This window comes from Lineus longissimus, chromosome 8 (genome assembly GCF_910592395.1).
Source record: "Lineus longissimus chromosome 8, tnLinLong1.2, whole genome shotgun sequence".
Taxonomy (NCBI): Eukaryota; Metazoa; Nemertea; class Pilidiophora; order Heteronemertea; family Lineidae; genus Lineus; species Lineus longissimus.
Window position 1 is genome coordinate 3,922,821 of NC_088315.1, and position 26,087 is coordinate 3,948,907.

Here is a 26,087-nt window from a genome sequence, read left to right on the forward strand (position 1 = left end):
CGGCTGCTGACCTTTCAAGGACTTATTGGTGCTGAATACCGTTGATCTATTTGGTTATGAATTGGGCTACTTTTTGTCCTTTATGCTTCCTCAATCCTCTGTCACAAGTTAATTTTTTTAAACATTACCGAGGCTCGTCTTTTCTTTTTATATTTTGCTCATTGTTTTGGTTTTAGAGCTAGGAGGACTATTCGAGCTCAAGCGAGTCTTCCAAAATGGTTTAATGGATAAGATACTTACCAAATTCTGTGAGCATGAAAGAAAGAAAGAACTGTTAATTCGATTAATATCATATGATTGTCTGGTGATAGAGCATGTTTATGTTGCACGCAGAATGTGTGCATGGGGAGAATTGCGACAGAAAATAGGACGCTGGAAGAAAATCGTCTTCAGGAATTGGTTCACAAATATTTTCCGTAAATGACATATAAGAAATATTTTTATGGCCGATACCGGTTGCACCACATATTTCAGTAGCCCTTACAAAATATTGACGAAATAAACATGACAAAGTTTACTTCACAAAGAAAGGTGAGGTCTGCAGCGTTTCCCCATCAATACGGGAAGTAGTGAAATAATCATGGTTAGCATCAAAACCATATTACATTTATGAATTGTTTCTGGGTGATCGAATTTCTCAGTGCTGCGCCTACTTTCTTATAGAATTGTTTGGGGAACGGTAGAGAATGACTATTGTTCTTTACAATTTCTTTGAAGAACGACAATTCGAATCGACAGCCAATCTTATATGTTTTTCAAGTTGTCATAAGACTGTGTAACAATGGGAACTACGGAACGTGCGGGCTTTGTTTAAAGACAATAGACTGTATTGGGCTAGGCCGGAATTCTTTTAACAGAGAGGTAAGAAAGGGCAAGAAAATCAAATGAGTAAGCACGTTCGACGAGTTGATTACGCTGCTAACACTGTATTACATTAATCTCCTTTTTTGAATCGACACCGCTTGTGAATCAATAAGCCATCGTCATTAGCAAATGATGTACAAATGTACTATGAAAGCCAGATGCAACACATCCGATTTGATATAACAATAGGACATCTCTAATACAAGACAGAAATGTTGCAAAGGAAGAACTGGTGTTATCTTAGTAATTTCATTGTGCAATTGTGCTTGCCAATTTCCTTACGTTTTTGATATTAAAGAGAAGTCAGAAAAGGAATTGCGAATTCCGAAAAATGGAGCAATTAATTACGACTTGCGCGAGCTGCGAACTACTTAAGAGACGCAAGCGCAAGACGGAATTTGGAAATATAACACAATCAAAAATATCAGATCAGAAGACATCACTAGTTGAGAAAGTCTGATACATGATGACTTACCCCTCGCTTGTCGGTTGATATGTCTGGTAAAGGCAGTCTCCGGCCCTCCGAAGCCACTTAAAAATACAAAAGAAACTGTATGAGTAAAGCATAGAGACTCGAGATGCTGTTCTTGCTGCCAACTGTTTTTGAAATTTCTTTTGAGTTATCAGGTTGTCCTGTTCTTCTTCAATGTGGAAGAACCTGTCCTTGGTGGTTCGATAATTTTCTCATCTGAAAAAAAGGAAGAGAAATGGGGTAATCGCGAGCGAGCCTCGCAGGCAATTGACGCATAGAAAGACGCAATTCCCGCAGCTCACTTTTCCATAGTACTGTACTTGACCGTGGACTGCCGTTAGTGACGGCTGAGAGGCAAAAGTACGGCAGACTTGTGAGCAAAGTTGTCGATAACATGCACATCATTCTTAGCTATCACCAATATCGGGAAAACGACAATACCACTCGGTCAACGGTATGTCGATATTATTGTTACCCTGGGGCGGGGGGGGGGGGGCTGACGTGTTTGGCTCTCTTTCTTAAGGAGTGACAGGCAGGATCATACGGAGTGCACGGCGTATGCATAAAACAACTTGCAGCAAGAGGCTCTCTTGGTTAGGCGCCCCCCCCCCCCCCCCACTAGGTCGATTGTGAGATGATCTGGTAAAACAATGTATTCTGGCAATGGGAGTTGTTTAAAGGCATAATATGATTTTCAGAACGAGCATAGCAACGAACTAAGTCAGGTAAGTAACTTTAATGGATGTTACGGGTACCACAACAAGATTTCCAAAGCGTAGAACTTCGCGACACGCCCTTGACGTTCGAACTGGTAAAATACCAATACGATGTACCTTGAGTCAGTAACATTTAAGAATCAGAGAGACACAGACGTACAGCTTGCAACAAAAAGAGAGCCTGGGGCCAGAAAGACCTCATCAAAAGGTACATTAAGCCAGAACTAACAATATATAATACACAGCTTCAGTTATAATTGTCTTGACTGTGAAAAGATCTTTGTGATGGTTGAAACCATGATAAACCTATCACGCACTTAAATCTACGAGACAAATCATGACATGTTGTGAATATCCCTAAAATTACCGACGTAAATGCCATTTTTCAGAAATGACCTTTCCTCTAGACGTTCAGACATAAGTAAGAAAAAATGCGTTATATTCTGCGCTCATTCACATACATGGGTTGGGCTGTCGGAGTGAGACAGTTGAAACATCAGCGCTTGCCACGCCTGAGGTAAGGTTTACGATTTCTGTTCGGTCCCGGTACATCAATTCATCTGATAGAGAGGGCGATTCTTTTCGACAGCGTGCTGAAAGTTTAGAGGGAACCGAAGACGACAGGAAAATATCACCCGATTGAAAATGTCTAAAGACTTACCGATAGACAGTATTAATCCAAGCACAATTGAATACAGCAGTAAGGGTTGCATTATCCGTTTAGAATCAGGTGCCAGAATTGGTATTATCACAATGCTACCGTGTGATGCTGCCTTGAAAACAATAGTCTAGTCACGAATGCCGAAAAAGAAGCTCTGAGCGCTAGTCAAAGATCCAGGTTACAATAGACAATATATCGTGATCGACTGTCAAAACGAAAACCCACCAAAAGGTCAACACTTGCTGAAGGTAATATATAATAGCAACCTGAGTTTTAAATCTAGAGTTGGAAAACTAAGCGGCTACGATTAGGAAAAAACGATTCAATCGGCTCGCACCCTGATTAGTTTGACTTGAGTAATCCGATATGCTCTCTGTCTGTCACGATATTTTAACTTTTCTGACGAATTGAAATCAGGATTATGAGTGTCGTACCCACTTTTGCAGTAACGGAAGCCCCTGCTATCACAAAAACATTAGCTGCTTTACAAACCCGCCTCGAGTAAGTTTATTGCTGCTACTTCTAAATGTGCTATGTAACCAACGTGTCCTCCAGCACAAACTGTACTACACGGCAATTCTCCTTGTTATCATAAAGTTGGTGTGTCTGCTTCCTTTTTTATATAAGGTATCCGTCTAAACAACTTACTTGACGACACGGTGTAATGATCCAAGTTGTTACTGAATGTACATATGTATGATATCTCCGTGTTTGATTAGTTAAACATATATTTTCATTTTCGTGGCGATTTTTTGCTAATCACAGGCGAACTGACTGAGTAACACTAACTCATATTAAACTAGATCCTGTTGAAGATATCAACCTTGAGTCGGACAAATTCCGCCAGAGTAAGAGTGCCTTTTCGTTGAGAGTTGTCAATTTCCTGATGTGTCCTTTGATTATCAAAGCGACGTTCTGCCAGAACGTTCCGTATTGGCTCCGAATGCGTAACTAAGTCGATTGAAGATAATAAAATGAATACACGTATAGAATTATCCTATGCCCACGTGTATTCGTTATTAGTTCTCAATATGTTCGATACGTCTTTTGATAATTAGGCGAACTTTGTATTGAACTGGTCTTAGCTAGTGTTGAAGAGCGCAGCACATTGCGTCTATTATCGCCGTGTTTCAACTGTAAACTGACCATAATCACCAATAGTTTTCATTAAATCAATAAATCTTAACAAAGTAAACAAGAAACCCCCGATGATTCAACTGCTATAAAAATAACTTTATGATGACTATCCCGGTTTCAAAACGTTGAAATGAAAGCCTATGGGTTTACCTTCTTTCTCATATTTTCTTCACCTCAAAGTAAAAGTGTTTGCCGCAAGGAATGAAAACGCAATTGACAAGGCCGGCCATTGGGTGTTCTTTAAATGCCTCAGGCAAAATCGATCAAATCTACGCCCTTTATAATGGTTACAAACTTCAAACAGAGATACTTCCTGAACACTTTTGAAATATTACACAGCAATTAAGTATTTATCTCAACGATGTAATGCGCTAAAATTAAACTGCTTTCGTTTTCTTCTTCTGGTATGGTATTACTCTAAATAAGGTCAGGTTTTGCGAGGTCGAAGTATCTACCGGAACCTGATGAAACTACTGAACCGGATTCATTCATAAAAAAAATATAATAAAATTAAGGAGTGTATTTAATACTGTGCTTTTGATTTGATGTCTGACGAGGTAGACAGTGTAGCCAACAACAGATCTGTAGGAACAGGCAGGATACTGGTTCCGATTCACAGCGCGGATCGTACCTGGTATCGATACTGCCACTGTTCGGAAGAAGTGGTAAGAATCTACATTTGTAAGGTGCATAATTTTGAGGATTCCTGAATCTCGTTCTCGGTCTCGTGATATTCAAATGGTTTTACCGAAGTTTGATACAAACAGATGACTGCGGCCTTCCTTCTCAGAAACACAGCATCGTCAATTTTTGCTGCCATCCTAAAGAAATAGAAATCAGTTAATTGCAGCAATCTAATTGTCACCTAATTAGATCTCTTACAGATTGATAACCATAAATCATTTATTAGTTACTTCGGAGCGTAGGATGTTTTGAAGATGGGCAATTTAGCAAAATTATACTAATCATATAGCTGTTTGTCAATAATTTATGTTATCTTAATTTACCCAAATATGCTGGAAAAGTTTAGAAATAATATTCAGGAATAGTTCAGGGATATTACTAACCAGTCATCCTTAAAAAAATAAAATCATTAAAAAATACCGGCAGGGCCAAACTGAGCAGACTATAAATACTGTCTGTGTCTTCAACCAGATTGGTTTTCAACGGGTGTATTGAATATTTCTAACGGCTCGACTATTGAATATTGTCTAGACTGTTGTTTTGTCAGAGTTTTATTATTGTCCACATACGAAGATACTGTATAAAGCCTAACAATTTTTTTAAAAAGTTAACAAAGTGATGAACAGCTGGCAGTGGGATACAGGTTGTATACATGACATTTAAACTAACTGCTTCCTAAACATGTTTTGTTTTATTGGATTTGATGTACTAACAAAGTACCTTTAAGTTCTATTTCAGAGCTGCCATAGTTTTTCATTATCGGTATTAATATGTCATGGTTTAACATTCCAGATCTCAGAGTGTGAAATAACAATATTATAACCTCGCGTTAAGGCTTGTTTCCACATAGGCGTTGGCGTTGACGTTTTGCGCTCACCTCCTTTGTCTGGACGCCTATGTGGAAACAAGCCATTACTGTAGTTTGCCTCACAATGACGCGAGCAAAACTTTCCCCGTCAATTTCTGCGAAAGCGCTTGTCATTTCGTGCATAATAAACAAAATTAATCACTGCCATAGCAAGCGCCAAACGACTGTTCGTCCGATGTTCCATTTTGACAAGCAGAATCATCACGATGACTGATAACACATTCGCCATTAACCTGAGCATCAACCAACAGCGAACTAATGACGATTTTAATATTGCCCGATGCCAATTTCTTGAATTAAAACTTGAGCCTTATCAATCAATTTGGTAAGTTCTCATGGGTGAAGCAATCAAATGCATTTTGAGAAGGCTACGTATGATGGTGGAAAATTCAATGCACCCCATCCAGTAAGAAAACACTCGCCTGATATGTACTGGCTCAAATAATGCTGTCGTGTATATTATAAAGGAGCGTGTCAAAAATCTTTTGAAGTCAAAAACGAGCTCTGCTCTTCTTGGGGTAGGGGAGTTGGTGAAAAAGACATAAAAACGGCAATTCTTGTCGTAAAAAGAATTAAACTGATTCCTTCGACGAATGACATTTTCTGTCGCACGTGCAAATAGTACCGTCCTTTCCTGAAATATGCAGCCAGTTTTCCCTGGGAATTGATTCAGTCAGATTAATACCATTTAGGCTGTCTATTCGGTCTGACAGTGTCTGGGAATTAGCCTACTTCACCCAACATGTAGATACCATCGATTAGGTTGTAATGTTCAAGAATACTAGACTCTATACGCACTGTCAGATTATAGATTACACGTCACTCAATTTTCTGAAACCCTAATCATCACCCAAACCCTTCGGACAGCTTGTAATTCAGTCTTGTCTCCTTGCCAAGGCGAAGGGGTAAGGATTAAATGGTACTATGCATGTAGGTTAATGCCCTAAAGCAGTTGATGCCGGTGTAGAAGCTAACCAAATGTCCCCCTAAAGAAAGGCCCTGTTGTATTCTAACGGCTTATATATGGTGTATTGCTCTATAGTTCGTATTCTAAGTCGTGGTGATGGCCTACGACTTCGTCATATCCGTCTCATATGCACAGTTTGGAATTCAAGATATTGTAAAATGCAGGAGGAATATCAATATAAAAACAACTTTTATCAATTAAATCAATTTGAATGTATCACTTTAGATGACTGTAATTCAACCTCGGAGATGAAGCCATGGTTGGAGTCGAAATGGTGCGCAACCCCTGTAAACAATGAAGATACAGCCGCGGCACTGAGATCAAAATTATATTATAATACGAATACCGATGACGGGAAAATTGTCTGGGAGATACGGATTCAGAAGAACGTCCCTCCTTAGCCTGTAGTTGGCCAGATTTGAATTGGAGATTCCACTTCACAGGTGGGGTGGAATCTGGTTAATTCCAACTCGATCAGTGGGCATGCTAATTTAGTTCGATAGCTTTCAGGCAGGGCTAAGTGACATCCTGCTTCTGATGAAAGAAAGATAAGCTGTAAGTGATTCGGTTGGTTTCGTGCTTTGAAGAGACTTGGAGCGCATTTTCATTCCAAGTCAAAAATGAAGCGACACATTGCCAATGATATGATTTGGCACCGAGCTGAAATACAGCCATTTCAACACTCGAAAATAGGGTTATTCTGGCATGGCTCTGGAACTTGCGGAATGAAATATTACTGCTCAAGGAGATAAATGAAAAAGTGTGGTATCAGGCTCTCATTTCTAAATACGAAATTTCTTGAAATCCGGCCCAGAATGGGTAAATACTTTTTAGACACGAATGAACTTTCGCGCAGGTTTTCTGTAGTGGACATCATACATGTTGCAATGTAACAAGCGCACATTTAGTGTGATCTTCCCTTGAAGCGAATCTAGTGCGATTTCTGGTATAATGCTTCAAGAACGTTGTTCAAAGATGTCTTCGTCTGGCGGGGCCATGTTCTGAAGAGGTAGAAAAAACCAAACAAGATTGAAGCACTTCTCTCGATAAATGATAGAGATAATTTTCTTGTACTTTCGTGACTAATTACTGGTGTAAGGTGTACCCTTGTGACATGAACTTTAGTGGTAGGATCAAACTGAGAACAAAAAGCATTGCTTCTCTCTTCGCCTAAGGTGATTCAAGGAATAACTGACATGCATGTGGGTGTATACAGGTTGCGTTTTTGAAGTAGGTAGTCAGTTGTTGGGTGGACAAGGATTCTATAATGATTCACTTCAAGGACACTTATCGCTAGCTTTAGTCTGTAAGGCATCATATAAAAATGGCAAAAAAACAAATCTATGGTGGGACATATACCGCCTCAGTCTGATGTACCCAGAGAATTATGTTTCTTTACTGAGCAATGAAGAAGCGTCTATGGTACGTACATGCATAGAAGGATATTGATTACATTAGTTATGAAAATGATAATTATTTCATCAGTTGACATTTACCAGCCTAGTGAATTCTCATAGTGGACCTTTAAAAATTTGATGGGATCGAATTCCAGGCTGTATCTATTACATGCATGTCATTATCTCGGTCATGGCCACAAAATGTATTTAGTTGAGAAGGTTACTTCCCCGATGTGCTCTCACAGCAAAGTGTTTTTATCCAGCCGTACTTCTAGGTACCATGTTAATAGAAGTGACGGCTCACGAGGGATTGATACGGAAAATGAATGATCGAAATAATTTTAATCATCCATCACGAAATCCCAGTTGAACCTTTGAGCTGGGGAGAAGACCAATCTACCTGCGCCGTGCTCTGGGAAAGAATTGACTTTGGGGAACCTACTGTATATGGTCAATTTAATTGACACTGTTGATCTTGATGTTGATGTTGACATGTTGAAAGCCAAAGATTGTTAAGATCAGTCGTAGCATTGTGGTGAGAGATGAATTGAACACAACTGTTCAATCTTTGTCTCTTGAGCAGGCATTTTTGTCTTATTTTCTTTTTCTCAGCCAAGAGGCAAATGGGTACCTGATTGGTAAAACTGTTTATACGAGGTAGTGATGTTCGCCTAGTTCGAACTGGGACCAGGGGTATTGGTACTATTGCCGTAAATAATAGTCAAAGGATGAAGTAGGACCAAATATGGGCCATTTGATACATGTACTAAGTATTGACATATTAATGTTCCCAGCTATTCTGTTTGTTTAGCGTGCAGTGGGATTTTTCCGTAAAATGGGGTGTAGTTGTTACGTCCCGGGGAAAAACGAACGCTGTCGTCATTGCATGAGTATGCATGCAAGAAGTCGAACGAACACGCTATTTGTGTTAAACATAATAGCATGTAATGGATGTATTTCAAGTTACCGTCGGTATTCGGGAATGAACTATTTTTACGTATGACTTTCCAACAACAGACGACGACGCCTGACTTTTTATCCTTGATAATAGAACTAATATAGCTAATACTTGGCGCAAAACATCATTGCATGTGGCGGATGCACATTTAAAAAAAAGTCAATTTTTTTGCGTTTCGATAGAATCTGTGCTCCATTTTTGCGTTGTGATGGTGAATTTGATATCAAAACTTCTAGACGCTGCGTGTGTAAGTTTCATTGCGTGTGACGAATTTTTTTTAGGTATATTATTGAGTAAGTAAACAAAGTGATGTTACGTTGGTATTTTTCTTGGTCACTCGTGAAGACCTACCACATCGTGATTGAGTTGTTATATGCTGATGAATTTAATAATGAATGGAATTATATCATGTCCATTGACATGTAGCTCCTATCATACCACAAACAAAAGATTTATTGTATATCATATGCACTTTATTTTCGCCGATCTAAGATCATTCTGATATTGGGAACATATTTTTTCGAAAAGGTATTTTTTCTCGGATAACCAATAATTATCATCATGTTCAGGGCCAGGTTCCTCAAAACAAGTTATGTCATCCACTGAGCATTAACTTACATCTCATTAGTGTTATCTCCTTCACGTAAGCCAATAAAATGAAGTTAACGCAACTTAAATGATTACTTCTTTCAACAACCGAGCGCTGGTATAAGTCGTACATGAGGTTAACTATAAACATACTGTTATGAATGATCGTATGAAGATATTTTCAGGTACGAAAAAAAGCATATCAAAACTGGTCTTTCTTAATATTGAAAGCGTTAAACTGTGAGTGGGTGGTTGTAATTGGGTATTAATTGCTCTGGTCAAGTAGATAATCAATCAGGGAGACTTGTTTCATTCGCAATCGCATGACCTAAAGAATCATGAGCGGAAAATTAGCAGCATATCCGGGATATTGAAGATCAATAAAAGCAAGTGCTTGATGTGTTGTGAATCATTACTATCATTATCAAAATAGCATCGTGATAAAGTTAAGATAATTTGCATGGGTAAAGAAAACATATGATTCATACATTATGATATCTTTTCCTGGAGACATCCGTGATTCACGTCTATCTCCATTCACACTCGATCCCCGCTTCGTACAAAACTGTTTTCAGGTCCCTCTGGCCAATTTAGATTTGCGGTATCTCACATATCACAACGTGCCAAACCACCATTCGTACAGTCATTCTCCTTCCTCGACAAGCCAAATACAGGAACCAGTTCCCGGTTCAAGCACTCAGCTCCTTCGTAATGCTATATCTTAACCATCAATTGGCGTAGAATGAGTCTGATAATGAGGTCTAATCATGTTATTTTTCTTTGAGGTGTGTCATTATGTTGTTCTCCTCAACTCATCTACCCATAAAGGGCAAATCAAGCGGGATGAAGTGTACGCAGTTTTGGCCTTGGTAGGATAGGAATTTAAATTGGACTTTTTAAAGTCTATTTTAAAGTCTCGCGCTAACTTAAAAGTTAGCGCGACATGATATCTATTGGACTAGCGAAAATGCTCCGCCAAGAACCCTAACCCACGGTATGACATTGTTCTTATCGCCAACTGCCGAGGGCGAATATCCTGATAAAATTCTCATACTTGACAAGAATTTTGTTCATTTGATTCTTCGTTAAGTTCTTAATGAACAATCTTACAAGAATCTTGGCACGAATATATATGTTTATGTTGACGACACTGCATAAAATCTTAACTTAAAATCTTAACTTAAAATCTTAAAATAATCTTACATTACACCAATTAAGCGCCATTTATAACGACTCTCAACCTACTATGAATCCCATTTGGCAAATTGTGATAAAGAAAGGGAATCCAGTTAAATTAATCCATCTGGCGCAATCACAGAAATAAAGTCATAATTAGCAAGATGATACATGATGTTGGATTACAAATTGTCTTGTCGCGTTTGGGCTGTTGCGACAGACGTGCGGGGGTGGCCTCATCAGACTGCCGGGAATGATCATATTGCGATTGTACAAGTGAGTGTCCATGTATCTCCCGCTGCGGATGAGAGGTGAGGATATATGAAAGTTAAAGTTCGAGTTCGGATCCGATATAGCGCTTTTCCGAAGAATTTTGAATCAGAGCGCTTGGCGGCCACCCAAGAAGTTCCCGGGCGCTGCTACCATGTAACAGTCGTGCTTTTTGAAATATGTAAACACTGACAAGTGGCAAATAACGTAATGTAAATATCAAAAATCCCGATGAAATTCGAATTATATAATAAGTTTATCGGGAATTCCGATCTGGGTTCAATCATAGTAAATTAATAAATCATTATAGTTTGTGGGAGAAAATAACGGCTGCTACGAGAGCAACGTTATTGGAAGTTTGAATAGTTCATCGAAGAGCGAAGACGTGGACATCAGCCGGCTATATCTTGTCTCCCGATACTATATGTATGTGTCGATAGCATACTGGTCTTATCACGAATTTGAAGAATTCAAAGTTAATCTGTGAATCAATATGCTACTTCTTATGATCCGACCTGAATGCGAACAATGTCGTGCTTCCGAGGAAATTGCCATATTATGGATTGGAATTTCTTATTAAAGTCATCGCGGGGCATGCCCACATCAAATTATTCTGAAGGTCCTGAGGTATTCCCCCCTTTACTTACTCAGCATACATGTTTGTGTGTGAAAGAAGTGTAAAGCATTTAGGTTCAAGATCACATGTAAAGGGTCGCATATGAATAATGGCAATAAGTGTCACCCAGACAGGTCGCCAGGTGCCTCCGCCTAATTTCCTCCAATGCCTGCCTGATGATACTTGAGAATGTGTCGGGATTCCTCGCCGGATCTGTGACCATTCTTGGACTAATGTGAAGACATTTGGATGCCTGCTACGAACTATCTAATGATACTTGTCTATTGTCTATTGCCTTACCGATACCGAGCGCGAGCTGCTTTTAGGCCAACCCAATATGACGATATCGCTAAAATAGATCCGCCGTCTAAGTACATGTATGTGGTGTTTCGGAGCTTACGCTTTTTCGGGGAGGCCTACTGGTATATTTTGTTCCTGTTTTTTTTATATTTACAGCTATAATTTGCTTCTGTATGGACAAAATCCCAATATATATCGCAGCCTTCTGTAGCATTTAAGGTTGTTTTCATCGAAGAATGGGCTATGACGTTTAGCTACCGAGGACAATGATTCAATGAATAGGGCACAGTGGATACATTTTCACAGCCCACAAAAATGGACTTCAGAAGAATATTTGTAAGATGGAGGTAACTCTATAATTTTTGTAATTACATGAGCAGTGTAGATAATGATTATTGAAGAAATCCGTATATTTTGTCTTGCCTGATGAATTGTAACCTAAAGTGACATATGCGGCGCAATTCGTCACATAGTGGCTCGTCACTCATATGTAACACTCTACAATATGACAGTCAATTTGTTAGAATTTATTTTGTAAAATGCTCGCGTATTCGGAATTGAAAGTCATTATTTTAAAGTGTGGTCTCGATCATGACATGTACCCATGTGATATGCTGGGAATATGAATTTCTTAAGGTAACTCAGATATTATTTACAACGAGTGTTAACTTGCATTGCAAAAACAAAAGCGAAAAATGTATATCAAGTTTTAGTTGTGTTACGTAATGATTTTGGATAGTTGACCTTTAGAAGCAGGTTTAGTATGCATCAAAGAAACAAATGCAGCATGAAATTTGTTGGTTTTTGTTGTTTTTAAGAATATTTCTACCAAAATACTTTTAATTCAATTTTTTGGGAATTTTCTGCATAATATAATAGTGCACGCAACGTTTTATAGATACGGAAACTTGTTTGGTAATGCATGACAATACCAGTGGAGATCAGATCGATCTAACTGAATAGTTCGCTGGTGAAAAAGGCCTGAGGGACATGGTTTATAAACAACGAATCCACGCATGCGACTGAATAGATAACTTAGAGATTTTTAGAAATATAATGTTATATGTCGGCTGCAATAAAAATTGTTTGCTTTAGTCTGCCCCCGGTAAGGTTGTCTTCTCTTTTTTTGAATTCGTGTCCCGGGTCCCAAAATGTTAATCGGAGGGCATTGTTGCACTTCATTTCATGATTGATAAAGGCCGTTATTTTCGGTTCCTCCTCATTTGATCAGGAAATTGTCACGAATTAGGTGGCAATTCTGTTGTCATCATTTCTCGGCTCACTCTCCAATTTGATCGAGGCGGACGCAATCTACAAATTGGGATGTTCTTTTGTAACTTCCTCGGCAATAATTTGATGCCTGTTACACCGGAAGTCTGACCAAATTCTTATTTGCGACATTTCCGTGTCTTCTTATGTCACAATGTCACATTCTAGTGTCAGACAGGCATCCTTTTACTTTCAGAATACACTGAAAAACAGGCCTTCTTTTGGGTAAAAGTGGTTTGAGAGATATAAATTGCGACAGGCCCCACGTATTTTAAGGTTAGCCGATATCCACCATGATCACGCCACTCCTGTAGACACTCATTTCTGACATTTAAGACGATTTTTTTGGGATGGCCTCCTTGTAATGAGAGTCAATAAAATGATAACAGTCACATTGATGGCGGCAGGAACAACACCTGTACTAGTGTGTACGGGTCTTTAAAGATGGCGTGAAATCGATCAAGTCCAGAGCGTGACGTAGGATGAATCCTTCACTAACTCATTAAAGAAGGCCAAGGAGAAACTGCTGTGTAAGGTCTTTTTTTCAATTTCTCAACAGAGTACTGGTACGTTAATACCAGGTTCATATGGCAGTATTAAAAGACCCTCTTATTAGCCGGAAGCATTTTTCAGTCCTAACATTGTCGTTAAGGAGTTTATCCTTTGTTTTGGTACTTATCTATAGCTGCGAGGCGTGCAATACCAGGTGCTCTCATGAAAAAATTCAGTTGTCTATACTTCTCAACCTCGCCCCTGACACGACACCTGCAGCAAAATATGGGTTCCTCTCAGAAACATAATCCTCTCAAGGAAAAGTTGGCATGTTGAATACAACGACTGCCTATCCTAACAGAATTTTTCAATTCTTCCAATACGTAGCAAATCACCGGTATGTAATGGCGATTACTCTTACTTTGGAGGCTGCAGTCGCTTGTTTTTCGTCACAAAATCCACGCGCCCAATAGAATATATTCCAAATCTAGCACCCAGTAGTGCTTATTTTGCGAAAATAGTATCTTATGAGGTTCTAAAACGCACTTAGAACTAAGACATGCAATTGCCGCAGCATGGAATTCTTAACTTGAGATATTTTTTATTCCAAGTCGAGGCCGGAACCTTCATCCTATACATAGACCAATCTACGACCAATCTTGGGGGGAGAAATCTCCGTTATCATTATGCGGAATGGAGTGCATAACCTATGCACAGATTGGGCGATATTGATGCTGGACAATGAGTATGAAATATATATATCGATAAGATAACAATGCGGGCAGGATCCTGAACAGCTTTCAGGAGAAAAAAGGCCATAACATGTCTACATTCAGAGCCATATTCGTCCATAAACTACAGCTAAATGATGATTGGATTCCCCTCCCAGCCAAGTGAACGTGATCAAAAGTACACTATGGCATTATACGTTACGAAGTCACCAGTCAGGCAACTCTCCTCGATGGACCGGTCGTGGCCGATCAAGCTATTTCATTTTTCACTAGAATCGCAGGGCGATGTCACTTGATCCTTGTTATAATTAACCCGATACCAAAGGGATGGGCAAGCCGCTAGAAAAACATGGCCAAAGAAAAGTTGATTATGATTTAGATTCTCACGAGTACGCTTTATTACCAGCAACTATCCATTTGAATAATTACGTTACTATAACAAGCCCCAAACGATTTCAAACAGGACTGGTCAAAGTCCGTTTAGAATGCCCTCGAAAAAAGTTCTTCATTTCTCGATTGTTAGCCAATGAAATAAATTAATTCCAGTACTGATCTATTCAGATACCAAGCTTGCAAAGTAGCGCTGAAAACTTTGATATTTGGTTCACAATGTGGCTAAATTCCCGACGTAGCATCTAAGTTTTTTTTCACCCGAGTTGAGTATATAGCTGACGAAATACAATGTTAGATAGTTGTTCCGCTGACAACTTCAATCAACATACATTTTCTTACGAGTCGAGGAGTTAGTCCCATATCATTGTTTATTGGGCTATGGTCTCCTCACGACTATAATATTGATAAAACAGACACTTTGCCGGACTAATAAAATGTCAAACTCGGACACAAAGTGATGGAGTTCGTGGGCGGACATCCTCCTGAAACTAGAATCGGGGTGCGACTGCTCAAGTTACAATTTGATCCTAAAGCTAGTTAATTGCCTGTTACATGTACGTACCTGTTATCTAATACTGCAGCTATTAGCAAATGATTCAGTTTAGTTGTTGCTCGAAGCAGTTTGTTGATCAATAAAGTTAGTGTTTTTTGGATGGTTGAAACATTCTGTTTGAAATGCGATTTGTAAAGATTTGTAATCTATAAATCATGCTAGATAGATATTAATATTCTGTAAGATATTATTTCGAATGACATTAAACGAGTTGGACATAAAAGCAAGAATGCATGGATCACATAGTGCAATAGAGTATGGTTGGCTTTTCTTACAAAAAAGGACCATGGGATAGTGCAAGTGTCCTAGTTGATTTATTCCCACTTGCTAAAACTGCGCAACACCACCTCGATTTGCCCTATTTGGCTAGATATATGAGTACAGGAAAACCACATAATGATACACTTCAAAGAACAAATAACATGATCAGACCTCATTATCAGACTCATTCTACGCCGATTGACTGTTTCAATAAAGTATGACGAGGTAACTTGGGTCGGTGAATCAAAGAATTATCTCTGCACATGATTAGGTGAAGAGAACAGTTGAGTCCACAAACTGAATTTGGATACAAGGTTGAAAAGTGCAGAGAACAGTTGAGTCCACAAACTGAATTTGGATAGAAGGTTGAAAAGTGCAGAGAACAGTTGAGTCCACAAACTGAATTTGGATACAAGGTTGAAAAGTGCAGAGAACAGTTGAGTCCACAAACTGAATTTGGATACAAAGTTGAAAAGTGCAGAGAACAGTTGAGTCCACAAACTGAATTTGGATACAAGGTTGAAAAGTGCAGAGAACAGTTGAGTCCACAAACTGAATTTGGATACAAAGTTGAAAAGTGCAGAGAACAGTTGAGTCCACAAACTGAATTTGGATACAAAGTTGAAAAGTGCAGAGAACAGTTGAGTCCACAAACTGAATTTGGATACAAGGTTGAAGTAGATTTAAATAGCCGGGATCTTGAAGCAGAATAACATTTTCAATTGGCACATGTGTGGTAGGCGATAGCGTCCCAAGAAACAGTCTTCGGGGAAAGAAATTCTCTCCTGTGATAACATAGGGTCGACTTTTAAACCCGCCCCCAGGTAGAAGTTTCTCATAGTTAAGATAGTTAACACACATTGGTTGCTCCATTTGGGAGGCCTAAACCGTAAAGAAGTCGGAAGCGGCCTTCTACCAGTGTAAAATAAACCAAGAAACAGCTTATATGCGATTAGACTAAGGATGTTCTGCTTTGTACTTATAGACCAATTGACTAAAACAAGCATAATTCGCCTTTTGTTGAAGTATTCTAATTATCAAGAACAGGCCATTCACACTAGGCCAATTAACTGACCGTGTGATTAATGCCTAAACCGTAAGAAAGTCGGAAGCGGCCTTCTGCCAGTGTAAAATAAACCAAGAAACAGCTTATATGCGATTAGACTAAGGATGTTCTGCTTTGTACTTATAGACCAATTGACTAAAACAAGCATAATTCGCCTTTTGTTGAAGTATTCTAATTATCAAGAACAGGCCATTCACACTAGGCCAATTAACTGACCGTGTGATTAATGCCTAAACCGTAAAGAAGTCGTAAGCGGCCTTCTACCAGTGTAAAATGAACCAAGCAAAACAGCTTATATGCGATTAGACTAAGGATGTTCTGCTTTGTACTTATGAACCTTCCAAGTAGAGACCAATTGACTGAAACAAGCATAAGTCGCCTTTTGTTGAAGTATTCTAATTATCAAGAACAGACCATTCACACTAGGCCAATTAACTGACCGTGTGATCAATGCACTCGTTTAGATATGTTGAAGAGAGTACGGGGAATAAAGGCTTATTATTATATAAGGTATTGGCTTCTATCGCCATGCACCATCTATCACTAAACCTTAGTCTGGGACTAATTCTCTATGGGTACTAAGTGCAGAGTAATAATCGCTTGACAGTTGCGAAGACATCTAATTCATGAAACGTGACTTCCTAAAGAATGCCGAACTTGCGAACTCTGGATTAAAGTGATGTCACATCCAGATAGCTTCTAGTGCATGATGCCAAAAGCATGGATAAATGCACTGTAATGTGCTTATTGGCGACCTGTTTAACTTGACCTCGTATACCCCAGGTGGGGATTAAATTGCCTCTTGAGATGCAGATATTTATTTAGCCTAATGAAACTGAATGGGAGCTGGAATATTTAACTGAGGTTCATGCGTTCTCGAGTAATGCAACAATTTTAGAAATGGGATTGTTTAGGGTGAGTTTGTGAAATCGTTGCATGCATACGTATGCTGACGTTAACCGCCCTTGGTGAATGCTTAGCAAATTCAGATGGATTTTAACTTAATTTCATAATACTCAAACGTAGTATCTAAAATGGGAAATTACAAACTAAGTGTTCGCTAACACAAATATGCATACCATGGACGTCTTTCAGAGAAACAACAAACTCCTGAAGATTTTTTAGCTTGTGAAAAGCCTCTCAAACAATTTGTTTTTTTCTCGGCTATAAAAAAATCTTTGAGAGGTGCATATCAATGTTGGCTAAATACACTAAAAGGTTTTTCAAACGCTCAAAACACCTTAAGGTGACGTACTTCAGTTTAATCGACATCAATCTATCATCTTTGGCGCTACCAATAATATGGCAACCGATAATTCAACCAGTTGCTGGAGGAAGCGTCAACAACAGTAGACGTTTGATAATAATGCAGAGAATTAATCACAAGATAAAGTGATGTAGATCCAAAGATGACTGATGGTTTGTAGGTGCTTTGACGACGGCTTTTCGTGGTATCCTGGCAGAGAGCTGCAGAAACCATATTGTTTTCCTTAGAAAGGACCTTTTGGTTCCCATGCGTAAAACTTTTACTCCAAAAAGTCTAAGGCCGACCAGACCGTAATCCAACTTTTGTAGAAAAAAAGATAGTTGATTACGACTGGATATCAACAAGTTGGATCAAATAACATGCCAAGGTGTCAGCGTGATAGCGAGATAATCTAGTCTACCGAGTCTCATTAACTGCATTGACGGATTACTCCTTTACCGAAACCTGAAAAAAAACTTCTCCAAACCTGATACATGAAAAGCAGGGCGGAAAACATCAGCATTTAAAAACTCAGTTAGGGAGGATGGAGATCGTTTTGAGCTTGAAATTAGCCTTATCACTCTTCATATCACAGGCGCCTTAATTCTTAGAAGTACACAATGCCGTCCCATTGGATATTAAACTTGAAGACCTCGGCTCACACTTGTCTCCTTCAGATACGTTTGTCAAGACATGATAAGTTTCTAATCTCAAGATGCGAAAATAGGAATGTTGTTGACTTTTCTTTGTTTCGAAATTGGAGATAGATAGATAAGCTGGTAATTAAAAGGGAAGCCAACGCTAAAATTGGGAGATCAGTGGCATAGTTGTACGAGCGTTTGTAGTAAATGAGAGTATTTCTCTGCGTCCTTACAATAATTCAGACAATTTTTCAAAAAGATTTGCATTCAATAAGATTGTTTTTGCTTTGTAATATTAAGTTTGAAATTTGATTGTTGATTATTTCAAAATCATTTTTGTTGTGTTTGCTAGCCCGGTGAATATGGTTGAACGAATTTGAACAAACAACATTTCCAACGATATCGATGAGATGTTTGTCCATTTGCTGTATTTTTATTCACAAAAACCAATTAATAACTTTGTGATTAGAACCGTGTAACTAATTTAGAGAACCGCAATACCTCACAACAAATATTAGCTTGCGCGGCTACCACGAAACGGCCGTCACAGCGGGTACCAGATCCGAGGGAACGCATTGGCGCAGAAATAAAATGTTTGGTACACACAGCACTGGCCATACCGTGTTGACTTTTTCTAGTTACTGTGGTTCCTGTGTCATCGCATATAGTCCCACATTCTGGTCTCTTCATAGCAGACACTGCGTAAAGAATTTTGAAAATGAATTTGAGCGTATCTCATACGAAGTACATAACTACATCCTGGTTACAGCAAATGGTCGATCCTTAGAAATAGCTTTTTTTATTATTGATTTATCGATTTATGTTGCATCGTCCCTTTACCATGCACATGAGGTGTCATTGCTTCCACAATATGCGGCAATTGCATATTGTCATATTACATGCTAGTATAGTACTCCGTCGTCCACCATCACGACTATTGTAGAAGTCGACAATCAACACTAACAACAACACAACCCCTCACGCTTCATCTGATTGGTTTAGCCTGACAAAGGCGTGTTGACGAGGCAATGATGTCAGGAGTGGTGTCAAAGCGGCGAATCAACTTGATCAAGAGGATTTGTAGTGACGGTCAGGATATAATATTGCTGAAGATGGTCGATGAGGGTATAGTGAACTCATCGTGCGGCCATATTTAGATTCATATGGTCCGTGTGTATTTCATTTAAGAAGAAATGAGGCCTGTAGCAGATTGACTCCGAGTATACACATTAACCGCATTCAAAGTAGGCCTTTGATCTTTGATGCCCTATTTTGGGAAGCCCTTGTTTTTTTCACAAGTTATCTAGAAATCCAACCTTTCAGGGAAAAGTCGGACTTCAGTCGGATAAATCAGGAAAAAGTTAGAGAAACCGTTAAGAAGTCGGGAAAGTCTCCTTCTTATAGTGTACATAACATTGCTCAGTGCAGAACGTATTTCATATACATGTATAGCTCGGTACGTTTACTCTCCTACGCAAGCCCAGTGACGCAAGCCAATTGTCTCTTACCAACGGTGAAGCGACATGGCTAGTTGTGTCGGCGACGGCAGCTTAACCGAACTGTCAAAAGTCGTTAATGATATCGAGAGGAAGGCAAGAGTCTCTTTGGGATTATCGGATTGCTGTATACTGACTTTTCAAGAACGAGCAAACAGTCATTCCCAGACGGTACATGATGCATTTGATCGGCTGAAAAGGGTATACTGGTATACCGTTGTAAGATCATTTCTGTAACAAAGTTGAATCTTCATAGAATAAGCGAAGACACTGTGACATTGCATGGTCTCCGTATATAGAGTAGACTGACTTACTTAGATCGACGCTGTGTAAACAGTCATTCCCAGACGGTACATGATCCATGTAATCGGCAAAAGAGAGTTTGGTTATGTAAACAGTACGGGCAAATAGGTGAATTGTACAAAAAACTGGATAAATGGGTGAATTGTACAAAAACTAGATAACAGTAACAGGGTTTGTTGTGATTACCGATACCGTTTTCAGCAATTTCATATGTGCAATTTGATATTAAACCTGTAAACTTGACGATGCCTGATCCGTTTATCCCTATGTTGGTTTAAGTTTAACAACCACATACCTACGCCGGCGGGGGGATCACCGCTATGCCGACTCCCAAACGTAATTTATTAATAATGTTGACCAAATACCACTGACAGTTCCACTTTCATCTTAGTACACATTGCGCCAGTTCTTGTTTGCAAGGTTTGGTCTCTGACTCCATACCTGTTTGATGGTTAACAATTATTTCAAATTGAAAACCCTTTGTTCTCCCTTGTGGTCCACCTTGTGTGGTCACGAGTCGGAAGTATCAGCCTACCTAGCGGAATTGCGTGTGCCCTTTAATTGCATTCTTAATCACGTTGTACGTGTATCTAAATCCTTCGAGTAACTAGGCATCAGACAGGTTGATTGAAGCAAAAATGGCCTTGTTCTTGTTGTTGATCTCATTTCAGAGGACGAAGAGCGAACGAATTGACTCTTATGGTCGCCTTAAGCTATGCTAATTGTTTCTTAACCGTCAATATGGCAACCGAAGTCCATCAATCAAGACAATAATACCTATCAAAACGTCATTGACATTGGTCACAATTAGACCCTGGCTATTCCAGTACGAATCAACTCGGTATTCTAACGTACTCCGCGCGCGCCCGGAGGTAACTCCTTCCGCAGTCTTTTATCTTAGTTAAGGCGAGACTGATTTCATTGTCGCCAATGGAGGAAAGTGGGATTCTCCATACATCAGAGAAATAGCGCGTACATTTTGTGCCTCTGTTGTGTCTCCAGATACAGCGAGGAAGATTTACTGATAGATCCCAGAGCTTGTAGTCACGTATTTAGGGCCCCTGACAGTTCCTGCCGTGGGTGATTCATTTGGGTCGAACCCGCACAGGAATATTAAGAGGGTCACTAGGAAACGAACGAATTGTATGAATAGTGTACATTACCCCATATACACTGAGTGTCATCAGGTGCTGCTGACTTCCGTGTAACATATATTGATACCTAGTCATTGCTATCAAAACGGTAACTACCATTGGTTGCAGTTATGACAATTTGATTATTATGCTTCAGGAAATATTTACCATTTGCTGACATTGCTCTTAATGTGGGATCACAGCTGTCAGACAGTCCCTGAATGATCTCTTCATTCAGTTGCGGTCATGCAGGCGCAGTGGACACCAATTTGCCACGTCAACATCATTTAATGTGGGGTACTGGGATAGTTAAATGGTTAAGAGAGAAATCAACATCAGTGGTTGTCACCTCTAAGTATAAACGTATTGACATAATAATCCTCACGGATTTGGTATGAAGGATAACCTACTCATAACAGGATTGAGGCCAGGTGCTGCAGACAAGTAACTACCAGTTTAATAGCCACAGCCAACTGACTTATCGTTGTCAGTGATGGTCAAATATTGGGTGTACCAGAAAAAATATTTACACTTTTTGACTGATCTTATCTCAATTATTTGAGTATCGAACGCCTTTGAGAGTCTTCATGTGCCGGTTCAAAACATCCTACGGAGTGTGGTTCGTAGTCCGGAGAACCAAGTTTGAATTGGGACCAGCAGGTTACAGGGCTAGCTTTTGGGAGGAATCTGGAAAATACTTTTTTTCTCAAGGTGTTTCTGCCCGCTATCCATTGACAATAATCTCATCGGATGTGATGTGAAGGATAACCTGTTCGCAACAGGATTCACGCCAGGTGGCACAGACAGTTAGCCACTACATGTACTGTTATATCTGGTGGAGCCGACTTAGTGACATCGGCTCACGTCATTTGGATCATTAATAGCGCTCGAGGTAACTAGCTTCGAAACATAATCAGTGAATGAAAACTAGGAACTAAAGCTGGCGTAGACATATGACCCGGGACCGGCGGATTGATCGTTTCGACTATCAAAATGCCTCCCATATTCTTGGTGGCTAAACTGGGGATTCATGGCTGTCCTCTGGGCTCCAACACTCCTAATGCCAGGTCGATGAAGCCAGTCTTGCTCTAGAAACACACATGAACACATTGATGAGACACCAGTCTTGGTCAGTTGGGCACTCATTTCCTACTTGCTTAAATCACCAGGCACACCTGGACACTGGTTTTGAATGATAATTGTCAGAGAAACTTCTCATTTTGATCAGTTACTGCATGCATTGTCGTTTTTGAAGTGGAGAGTGTTAACGCATTTTTACCAAACGGGTCAAAAGGTGCGCCGTTGGCAAAGATTGAGTTGACAAATATTTGAGGGTTTAAGTGCTGAGTTTAGTATAATGCATTCCAGGTTAATGGCATCGACAGAATAGAGACACATTAAAGCGTTTAGAGGTTTCATACTGTGCTACTTAAACAAAATCTTTTTTTTTCGAGTGAGCCCCCATTAAAACACCTACAACATAGTAAAATCCGATATTTGCGATAAATCTATAACCTTCCTTTCTCATTGATAACGATATGGCAGACTGACAAAAACAAATAGCATTTTTTTAGAATATTGATTTTCGGAACAAGTATACTTATAACTGTAAACAAATGTTGATATGTGGATTACATCTTTCAGCGATAGGGGTAAGGCCCTCTCCAGAAGCCCTCGTTCCCACCGCGGTCCCCTGACCTCCTGGATTACAGTCAAATCCCCCAGAGCTATATGTCTTTGCTGGCGCTCAGTTCTCAACTTAAGGAATTGAACCCGAGGCGGAGGACCTTGGTTGAGTTACCAAGACACTCTCGGGTGGAGCTAAAATACAGTCCAAACCCGAGCCGACAGGCGAGGGTTTGGACGAAATTTTAGCTCCACCCGAGAGTGTCTTGGTAACTCAACCAAGGTCCGAAGCCGAGGGTTCAATTTCTATTCTAAAATACCTCAAACTTAAAAAGATAGGCCACGAAAATAACTTGAATATGTGCGAAGTTTGCAAATTCCATCCATCGCCGGCCGGCCGGAGCGCCGGTAGCGCCATTGTTTACATTATATTACGGCAACGTTACAGAAAATGAGACATGTACATTTTGTACAGCGCGCATAGGAAGTCCGCATCGGCTCGCTCAAGTGATGCTAAAATCCGCGCAAATGGGCTATTTGGAGCGTTTTTCTCGGCAAATATGTGTAGTGCTCATTAAAAAACTTAGGGTGGTTGATGCTTCCTTGACAGTTTGTGTTTGAAGCAGTGTTTTGAGCGCCTCAAACTTCTGAAGTGAGCCGAAATTCCATTGACGTGACGTGTGCATGGTTTCCACATTTTAGTGCAACCCGAGGGAACTTTGGTAGAGCATCTTGGTTGCGTGTCCAAAACACTCCGCTCTCAGAACGAGGCTAATGCATTTTCCATTTAAAAGTTGACTTTACGGTACCAAGGTATTTTAGAATTAACATTCAAAAGTTAGATATTGAAAGCCTGGATATATCTTTGTTTTAAAAGCATCACAATTAATTACCCTCATCTTGCAGTTGTGTTAAGATAACAATCTAAGACCGCAAAGCGTCTACTTGTCATGATGTTATCGTTGGAGAAGAACAGATAGGTCAAAGTTTGGCTTCAACTGGATATTAGAGGCAAAATTCAAGAATTGAGGAAAGGGATGATGGGGTCGAACGACTTCACAACGAAACAAACCGTCTTTTAAAGAAGAAATGTACCCCGTTTCCTACTCTTACGATGCCTTTTTCTCGGACACAAAATCAACACTTTGTTGGGAATTCATTTACAGATCCGCTTTCAATTAGTTACTTGCTCTTCCTCTTCATGATATGGGATTATTGGTCATTGTTATAATGAATCCATCTGTTAGCGTGTTATGACATGTCTAGGAGTCTTATTGGTAAACAATATCAACATCCGATGGGAGATTCATGCATCTGTCCGGAAAGGTACCCAAGAGAGCATCCGAATAAGGCAATTTGTAGACCTGTGAATGCCGTTGGTTGAACCCTGCGGTAATTCGATGTCCTCCTGTACGTGCCTTATAGCAACGAGTATTCACATTGAGCAGAGGCTCTCACTCAAATTTGCTAGCCACGGTACCGTATTTCAAATCAACAACCCTCACCCGATTGGGTTGCTGTTCCGATATTTAACATTTTCAACGGTGATTTTCATCGAATGGTTTCGGCCCTTAAAGAACAGCATCAAATTCCATGAGGGGCTTATACCGGTGACTTTTAAAATGGAAATTGTGGTCTCGTGGTTTAAAAAACGAATACGAATGAAAAGACAATGTAGCTGTAGAATCTTTCGGTAGATCATTCGCGATAGTCTCTACAACGGCGCGCCTTCCTTTTAATATTTGCCGAACACCAACCGTTTATAGGCGGCTAATGGGGAACAATATCGAATTACGCAGCTGCAAGAGACGAAGCCATAGGACAAACAGCTTAAAACATACAATACTGCCCAGCCATGAAACCAAATGTCTTCATCGTTTCGCTCTGAATTATCTATTCGTTGATCAATAGTGTCTGTCCAGCAAGGAGTGCACGCCAAGACCAATAAAACTTGTGGACGACGCACGTACATTATTTACGTTAGGTTCCTCTTGCAAAGGTCACCCTCAATTCATTTATCACTTATTCCCTTCTTAGATATGATTAGCGTCGTCAACAACTTTTTTTCTTCATTTTCGTCCTCGAAAAAACCTTTTAGATGGATCTTCCAGCTGACGACAGACATTGGGAAGCGATTAAGTTCGTCTCGTTTCCGTTGGGTCAAAACAGATTTGAAAAATACCAGTAGTACTTTGCCAAACAGCGAACAAGACCCAGCCGTTTCACATTCTTCATAAGTTCAATACAATGTAGTTTGAACAAGACACGAGGAAACAAGCAGGAGTGAACAACTCATCATTATGAAAACAGGTAGAAGAAGACACTGGTCGCCGTGTTGACAAATCGACAGATGGAAAGGTGTCATTTCCGATGGGATACCAGTCTGTATACTGTTGGCGTCTTGGCTAATGTCTTGTGAAACATCGGTAAAATCGTAATGGTTATCGCCAACATTAGCATTAATATAGTACATGTGGACTTGCTCATCTCGCAAACTCTTTACTTGATCTAGCTGTTGACTGTTGATTGGTCAATTTTTCAACCAACACTCAGTCATGTTGTTATCTCATTAATGCTCTGTCCTCACACCCACGATTTCCCGTGAGGCGGACAGAATAATACGTTCAGCGACCGCAATCACCTCGCTAAAGAACCTACCAATGGTCAAGGATTGATATGTCGACTGTTCTAGATAAATTCTAAAAATGACATGCTGTCACCAATAAGGGTAAGTGGTTGATATGCCCTGGTGATTTGCAACATTTGCTTTACATTAACAGCAAATTATATTCCGATACCCCTGTGTTATGTGTGTTAGCAACTTTCATTGACTTATGATAATCATGATGTGAAGCTGTTTAGCCAGCGATCGTGATAATCAGTACATCTAAAGGTTTGTGGCCAGAGCCATAAATATATTTATTATCCCAACCCCTTTAAAGCCTATAGAATCCCCCCCCACCCCCCAATTAACAACATCCCAAAAGAGGGGATTCTCATCATTTTCATCCTTCTTATTATACGAAAAAGGATTGACATTAGATTAGGAATCAGTTAGCCAGCAGTTGGCAGAGTACGTTGCTCACTAACTGATCAGCAATTATTCCAATCACAAAGATTTCAACAAGGTCCATACGCCGCGTACATTTTGGGAGAATTATCTATTTGTGTGTATAATCAGCTTACCCCTTACTTGTCTGCAA

The 26,087-nt window shown here is 39.7% G+C and overlaps 1 long non-coding RNA gene across 1 annotated transcript in view; it reads right to left on the reverse strand.

The window, feature by feature from the left end:
* Positions 1–1,339: 1,339 nt before the first annotated feature.
* The window catches only part of LOC135492520 (uncharacterized), a 40,667-nt gene continuing 15,919 nt past the window's right edge, over positions 1,340–26,087 (reverse strand). The window contains exon 3 of the long non-coding RNA XR_010448084.1: positions 1,340–1,395. This is a non-coding gene — a long non-coding RNA (uncharacterized LOC135492520). The remainder of the gene's footprint in view (positions 1,396–26,087) is intronic.